We start from the raw sequence: 6,000 nt of genomic DNA on the forward strand, positions 1-6,000 counted from the left end.
TAAGATGGAGAGCAACACAATTAATTCAGAGACTAGGGTCCTGGACTTAAGGAAAGTTAACTTCGATGGTACGAGACATGAATTGGCTGGAATAGACTGGCGAATGGTACATAAAGCATTGCCGTTGGATAGGCAATGGCAGATATTTAAAGATGTCATGGTTGAACTTCAACAATTGTACACCTGTGTCTGGAGTAAAACAAAGCGGGCAATGTGTCTCCAATGTGGCAAACAAGGCGAATTAGGGATAGTGTTAAATCCAAGGAAGAGGAATATAAATAGGCCAGAAAAAGGAGAAAACCTAAGAATTGGGTGAAATTTAGAATTCAGCAGAGGACATAGGGTTTAATTAGAAGTTGGAAAATAGAATATGAGAGGGAGCTTGCTGGGAACATAAAAACTGACTGCAAAAGCTTCGATAGATATGTGAAGAGAAAAATATTAGTGAAGACAAACGAAGGTCCCTTGCTGTCAGAATCAGATGAATTTATAATGGGGAACAAAGAAATGGCAGACCAATTGAACAAATACTTTAGTTCTGTCTTCATGAAGGAAGACACAAATAACCTTCTGGAAATACTGGGGGACCGAGTGTCGAGCGAGAAGGAAGAACTGAAGGAAATCCTTATTAGTCAGCAGAGTTTGTTATCGAAATTGCTGGGATTGAAGGCCGATAAATCCCAAGGGCCTGATAATCTGCATCCCAGAATACTTCAGGAAGTGGCCCCAGGAATAGTGGATGCATTAGTGATCATTGTCCAACAGCCTATCGACTCTGGATCAGTTACTATGGACTGGAGGGTAGCTAATGTAATACCACTTTTCAGAAAAGGAGGGAGAGAGAAAACGGGGAATTATAGACCAGTTAGCCTGACATCGGCAGTGGGGAAGATGTTGGAATCAGTTGTTAAAGATGAAATAGCAGCGCATTCGGAAAGCAGTGACAGGATCGGTCTAAGTAATCATTGGTTTTATGAAAGGGAAATCATGCTTAACAAATCTTCCAGAATTTTTTGAGGACATAACTAGTAGAGTGGACAAGGGAGAACCAGTGGATCTGGTGTATTTGGATTTTCAGAAAGGCTCTTGACAAGGGTCCACACAAGACATTAGTGGCAAAATTAAAGCACAAATATTGGGGGTAAGGTATTGAAGTGGATAGAGAACTGTATGGCAGACAGGACGCAGCGTGTCAGGATACACGGGTCCTTTTCAGAATGGCAGACAGTGAAAAGTGTGGTGCTGCAGGGTTCAGTGCTGGGGCCCCAGCTATTTACAATATACATCAATGATTTAGATGAAGGAATTGAGTGTAATATCTCCAAGCTTGCAGTTGATACCAAGCTGGTTTGCTGTCTGAGCTGTTAAGAGGATGCCAAGAGGCTGCAGGATGACTTGGACGGGTTAGTTGAGTGGGCAAATGCATGGCAGATGCAGTATAATGTGGATAAATGTGAGAATATCCACTTTGGTGGCAAAAACAGGAATGCAGAATATTATCTGAGTGGCGACAGATTAGGAAAAGGCGAGGTGCAACGAGATCTGGGAGTCATGGTACATCAGTCATTGAAAGTTGGCATTCATGTACAGCAGGCGGTGAAGAAGGCAAATGGTCTTCATAGCTAGGGGATTTGAGTATCGGAGCAGGGATATTTTAATACTTTTGTACAGGGCCTTGATGAGGCCTCACCTGGAATATTGTGTTAGTTTTGGTCTCCCAATCTGAGAAAGGACGTTCTTGCTATTGAAGGAGTGCAGCGAAGGTTCACCAGACTGATTCCCGGGATGGCAGGATTGACAAATGAGGAGAGACTGGATCGACTGTGCCTGTATTCACTGGAGTTTAGAAAAATGGGAATGGATCTCATAGAAACATAAACATACTGACGGGAGTGGACAGGTTAGAGGCAGAAGAATGTTCCCGATTCTGGTTTAGTCCAGAACCAGGGGTCACAGTCGAAGGATAATGGGTAAGCCATTTAAGACCGAAATGAGGAGAAACTTCTTGAGTCGGAGGGTTATTACCCTGTGGAAATCTCTATCACAGAAAGTTGTTGAGGCCAGTTATTTAGATCTATCCAAAGGGAGTTTGATATCGCCCTTACGGATAAAGGGATCAAGGAGTATGGAGGGAAAGCAGGAAAGGGGTGCTGAGATGCCCTTATGGATAACGGGATCAAGGGGTAAGGAGAGAAAGCAGGAAAGGGGTATTGAGGTGAATGATCAGCCATGATCTTACTGAATCATGCTGCAGGCTCGAAGAGCCGAATGGCCTACTCCTGCACCTATTGTCTATGTTTCTATGCAAAATCATGTTCCTGGAGCTATTTGCCCTGATGCTGTATCTCATAATTCCGCAATTTCTGCTGCTAGCTCCCTTGTCCTTGACCTAATTCCCCTGTTCCTGGAGCTTCAAGTTCCCCTTTACCGGGAGCTTCAAATTCCCCTGTTCCTCGAGTGAATTAACTTGTTCCGGAGCTAATTCACGCATTCCTGGAGCTGATACGGTAGCTATTTCTGCTGATCCTAATTTCCCTAATCCTGCTACTAATTCCCGTTTCTGGAGCTAATTCACCCTTTTCTGAGGCTCTTAATATCGTCCTAAATCCTATTTTCCTGGAGTAGTTCTGCACTTTCTCGAGCTAAGACGCCTGTTTATGGAGACTTTCGCCCTGCTTCTGAAGCGAATTCCCTTTTTTTAAGAAGCTCCAAAGTCAGATGTTTATGCAGTAGCTAATTGTTCTTTTTATGTGGCTGAGAATTTCCCGAAATTTGGAGCTCCGAATAGAATATAAAAAGTGTGCTCTCCTAATTCCCCTGCAACAGGAACACCTGGTTATATATACAACCTAAGTAATCTGTATCATACGGCCACCAGAGGGCATACTTGATGGAGTCCCAAGCGAGCCCAGCATCCCATGCCAGCAATTTATATAATCATGCCTCCCAATCTGTACCAACACTCTGGATTTTGTATAAAGGAGTTGGGTCCCACTTACTCATGTCAACAGTACCCAGGCTTATAATAAAGTAATGTAACTAACAACTGGCGAAGAGATAACGAACAATCACGTGAAAATGCAGAGAACTGTTTGTACCCTGAAGAAATTCTCAGAAGGGGACGATTGGGCGGCTTTCCTGGAGCGACTCGCCCAAAACTTCGTGGCCAACGAGCTGGAAGGGGACGAGAACGCTGCTAAACGAAGGGTGATCCTCCTCACTCTCTGTGGGGTAACATCCTATGGCCTCATGAAGAATCTTCTAGCTCTGGTGAAACCAACAACCACGTATGAAGAACTGTGTACGCTGGTCTGGGAGCACATAAATCCGAAGGAAAGCGTTCTGATGGCAAGCTATCGATTTTACACGTGTCAATGGTCTGAAGGCCAGGAAGTGGTGAGCTACGTCGCCGAGCTACATCGTCCAACTAACGCAACTTGCAGCCCATTGCGAATTCGATAGATTCCTTGAGCAAATGCTCCCTGTTTATGGAGTTGTTAGTTCCCCTCTTTAATGTACTTTCAATGTTCCTGTTTCTGAAGCTCAGGTTTGTCTGTTTTAGCAGCTCAAAATAACTTTTAACATAGCAAATATTTACCCTGCTTCGGGAGCTCTCTGTTAACTGCACTGGTTTGGGTTAACTCTACCAATACCCATTTCCTGACCTTGATTTTAGAGATCCCTATTGCCCCATTTCTGGATCTCCAAATCCCCCTCTTTCTGTAGCATTCTCATAATTCCGCCGATTTTGGAGACCTGGGTTGAGGGGTACGGGTGTGGGGCCGCAGGTCATAGAGTGAGATCAGTGAATAGCGACAGAGAATAGGGTCAGGCGTCAGATATTGGGGACAATTCAGCTATATATATAGCCGCACTCAGACACGTATAAAGTACAACCTGGTGCTCCAGGAACAGGGGGAAGGGGGAGTTCCAGGAAGAGGGGGAAGTGGGAGCTCCAGGAACAGGGGGAACTCACACTGTACAGCGAAATTAGCTGCAAAATAAGAGGAATTAAGATTAGAAAGAAGAGAGTTGCCTAAAGACACAGGTAAATTAGCTATTCCTGCAGCAGGAGGATTTGGAGATTGAACCTCAAGCAATATAATTCGGAGCTATATTTATCGTGGAAATGGTAGCCACGCAAAAAGCACAATTAGATGCTTCATAAACTATGCAATTTGGAGCTCCATAAACCGGGTAACTATGATGTCAACAAATGAAATATCTCCAGAAAAAGGGGAACAAGTTCATCTATAACCTAGAGTATTAGTCGCTCCAGTAACAGGAGCATTAGGAGCAATTGAAACATGGGAATTAGCAGCTTCAGGAACAGATAAATTTGCCCCTGAAACATGGAATGGGATGTCATTAAATACAGGAATGAATTCCACAAACACGGGAATTAACGCCTAAAACTTTGGAATAAACACCACAACCTGGGGAATTAGGTTCTCCACAAGCACCAGAATTATGAATTGCAGAAATAGAGGAATTATGTCCAGAAATATGTTAATTAGCTCCTGAATAAGGGGGAATCAGGTGCTCCAGAAACAAAGGACATTTCAGCCCCAGAAACGAGGAATTGTTTAGAGAAATTGGGAAATTACGAGATCCAGAAACAAGGGGACAATGATTCCATAAACAAAGTAGGTTCGAGCAAAAGAAACAGGAGATTCAAAACACATGGGGAATTAAGAGAGGGCATCATCAATGTGTAACGTTGGGGTTCCTTGTACCGGTTTCTGTCAGAGTGTAGCATAACGTGAGCATAGCTCTAATTCTCCAGCTGGGTTCAACTCTGCACAAAGGGATATGGCCGAAGGTCAGAGCTTCAGAATCCAAATCCTTTCATAATGCAGTGCGAAAACTGTTGATAAAGAATAGCATACAGATCTAACATTCTTGTAACATTCACAATCGAATAAAAGCAGTAATCGAGAAGTTATTTATCTTACCGTCCATCACACATACAACAATTCCAGAACAATTGGATGAGAAGCGTCTAACATCACTTTCCTTCTGGTTAGGTTTAATATAGAAGGAAGTTCTTTTTTAACTAAAATTTCACAATCTGAGCTAAAATGGATGCTTGTTAATCTGTGGCTGGTGGTTTCGTCTGGTTTTTCTTTCTCTGCTCTTTTCCGTTCAATCGGAAGAATGCCAGCCTATGGTTGGAGTACTTCATGTCAAGAATTAAACTCGCTCCAACCAATACACTCCCTGTTTAGAAACAAGGATTACAAATGTTTACTCAGTTCAGTTCCTCTTAGTGCGTGAGTTGGCTTCTAGGCGGGTGTCATCTTATGTGAGAGTTCAGTCTCGTATAGGTATGACACGTGCCACCGCGGCCAACCGTGACCTCCACCTTATGCACCCATCTGCCCTCGGCGGGGTAGGACCCAGAGGCACGGACAAGTGGCCAGTCGTTCCGGGGAATTTATTTGTCGGAGGAAAATGATTGGCATCTTTTCTGAAGCTGGTGTACGGAGCTAACTGCATAAAAGGACGCTGTGCGGTCTGGCTTCCTTTAAGAAATTTGGCCAGCTTAGTGAAATGAGTCGCTGCCAGTATCAGCCTTATGCTCCGATACATCTCTCGCCATGCGTTGCATAGGTAGACCTGGAGTTGTGAGTGTTGGGCGAAGATAGTTGGCATAATTGAGCAGCCACAATTTGGACAAGTCATCCATCTGCACTGCGATTTCTGTTAATAATTTAGCAAGTTCGGGAAGTTTGTGACTTCATCCGCTTTGAACTTCAGAAACTTGTCGAGCTTTCGAAGGATGTATGTGGTCATCTTGAACGTGTGCCAAAACTCTCCATTTCATTACACACTTCCTGGTAGGCCATTTTATGTTCCGCAAAGTACCAGTGTCGGAACGTTTACCAACTGTTTGAAGTTTTCTTTTTATATACTTGATGAGAAAAGCAAGTTTCTGCGTGGCCTGTCTACCATGGCTTCAAATGTGTGGCGCCAAGACTGAAACGTGATTGGGAGCCT

Source organism: Pristiophorus japonicus, unplaced genomic scaffold (assembly GCF_044704955.1).
Source record: "Pristiophorus japonicus isolate sPriJap1 unplaced genomic scaffold, sPriJap1.hap1 HAP1_SCAFFOLD_718, whole genome shotgun sequence".
In the NCBI taxonomy this organism is placed as follows: Eukaryota; Metazoa; Chordata; class Chondrichthyes; family Pristiophoridae; genus Pristiophorus; species Pristiophorus japonicus.